Below are 2,606 nucleotides of genomic sequence, written 5' to 3'. Positions count from 1 at the left end.
ACTTCTTCCCGAATCTGAATAGAACAACTGAAAATATGGGGAGCAGAGGTTGTCATCATCACGTTCACTGCCAAGTTCATCCATCTGAGGAAGAGCAAGGCTATTGGGAAGATTTTCTACCCTGAGACCAGCATTTGAGGCTGGAAGGAAACACAACTGGTGCCACAAACGCTGTCTCCGTTTCCTGCACGCACTCAACATATGGAGCGTTTTTAACCTGAAATCAGAGGTGAGCGTGATTAATTTTGTGGAAATTTTGTAGGCATGTCCAAATAGACATCTGCTTAAAATATATTTGAGTTAGGCTACCTGTACTTTGTTAGCCCAGGTCCAATTCTGCAACACTACAAAGAGGCATTTTATGCAGAGAAGAAGCCTGTAGCGAGGGGAGGAGATGGGAACTCACAGCGCACCTGAGGACCGTGCAGTGCTGGAGGTGGTGGAGGAAGAGCTGGGGAGACCCAGGCCTCGTGCGTGGGCCGCGGCCATCCGTGTGCCTTCTGCCGATAAGGGGGAGTTGCTAGAGGACTTTTCCTGCTTGTGTATGAGGTGGGGGCAGGGGTGGCATTAGTCAATTATAGTTTTCATTTTGATGCATGTTGTGTTTTTCACTGTTTCAAGTGAAAAATGTCTTTTGGAAAAGGAGGTGGAAAATTTCTACAGTGGCTCAGGAAATGCTCCACTGGTGTCGCTATGTGATTTCCTAAGAACCATATGAACAAAGCAACACTGATAATAATATGGGCTTTGGCGTCAGGTGAGCCTTGGCCTGGACCGTATGGTAGGTGTTAATCTGCTTTGTGATCCTCCTCAGGTAAGTTACTTAACATTTTTAAAGCAGCAGTCCCCTCAAATAAAGGAAGATGTTTTTATCTATCCTATGAGCGTCTTGGGAAGACTAAATCATATATAAAGTACCTAGAAATAGTGTACAGATTATGAAAAGTCATCAGTTGATGCTGATTATTACCATTGATGCTTATATGATAGTTGTAAGCACATGGTTACAGTAATCGCACTTGTATCAGGAGTCTTTCTCAAGCATTCATAGTTAATGACATTGTAGCCACATCAACAGGACCTACAAGCAGCAATGATCTTTGCTCACATACACCTGGGAGGGTAACTTCCAAATTGGATGTGAGACCATGTCAAAGCCAATTAGTGGGACCGTGCCTTGTCACTTCAGATTCTGCCTCAGGAAATGGACACTGAATCTAAAACTTTGTGAGTGACCTTTATATCACCATGTCCATGTCATGTTTTGAGCATTGTTTGAATAATTCAGAAAGGATTTCCTGAATCCTGCTATATGTTAGGTGCTGTGATACATGATATAAAATCTGATTTTGCCTTCAGCAGTTGGCATAAAGTGGACACAAATGCTAGAAATTGAAATGGAACAGTAATACACGGGTAAAGTTCCTACCCTCATGGGATTTATAATACAGAAAGAACCACATATAATTTAAACATCGGTTATGAGCACATGACTTTTTAGAATGGCAGGAAGGGCAAGTGGCAGGTGCTGTGTGTGAAGCAGGGTCCTCATGCAGCTGCCACCAGGCCGGGGAGGACTCCCAGTGCATGGAGGACATCTCAGAGCTTGCTGTGCCATCCGTCAGGAATACGAACCCTAACCCTTCTTCCCACTGTGTCTTGGGCTGCAGTTTCTGCAACTCACACGAATTTGCTGAGACAGAACAGACGCGCAAGTCAGGCAAAGCAACGTCACTGCTCACAGACAGGCTGCAGGAGCCTGAGATTCATGGTGAACCTGTCCCCCAAGGCTCAGAAGTACTGCCCAAGACAGACAGATTATCATCTGTGTGCGTCCCACTTGCACCACAGCTGAGGGACCCCCCAAGCATTCCTGACTGAGTTTTATACCCCAGGGAACTGGGATCGCTAGGCTAAGGCATTGCAGGACATCCTGTTCTAGGAGGGATGGGAACAGAGCCCGGTTGTTACAGCCAGTCCTTCCTTTCCTCAAGATGTTGCATTTGCAGTGTGTTCTACAGTTATTCTCAGTTGGCCAAGGTTCTGCAGGAGCTTGTCCCGCACTATGAGGAAGGCAAGTCTTCACCCAGTGCAGGCGATGAGGTGATGCTGGAGGGAGGGCTGAAGGCTGGATGTGAGGGTGGAGGATTCAGCCATGGAAGAGAGGTGAAGGTGGGCGTGTCAGCAGAGACAGGCCCATTTCAAGCAGGGGAACAGTGAGAGAATGGGCTCATCGGGGAAACTTAGATACAATCATTATGTAGAAAGCAATGACTGCTGGAGGGAAGGCTGAGCTGCCCTGTGCAGGATCTGATTGTGAATGTGGTCTGAGGCTCACTGAAACTGGAGGAGAGTGTTCTTCACAATGCCAAGTTGGTTGGCACAAATCCAGAACCACATTCTACCCCTAGCACTGAATAAGGACATTGCCATTACTTTGCTGAATCTGTTATATCCCGTGTTCCTATTCTGGCTGCCAATGTGAAATGCTATACATTCAAACCTAATGAATATCACTTTTCTCTTACCTGGATTTGAAACTTTTGGTGCAAGTTGGGTAAAGTTGAATACCACCAAGGGCAATGAGGCACTGGCCCCTGATTTAG

The sequence above is a fragment of the Galeopterus variegatus genome, unplaced genomic scaffold (assembly GCF_000696425.1).
Source record: "Galeopterus variegatus unplaced genomic scaffold, G_variegatus-3.0.2 Scaffold4919, whole genome shotgun sequence".
NCBI lineage: Eukaryota > Metazoa > Chordata > Mammalia > Dermoptera > Cynocephalidae > Galeopterus > Galeopterus variegatus.
Note: the sequence above shows the minus strand (reverse complement) of the source record.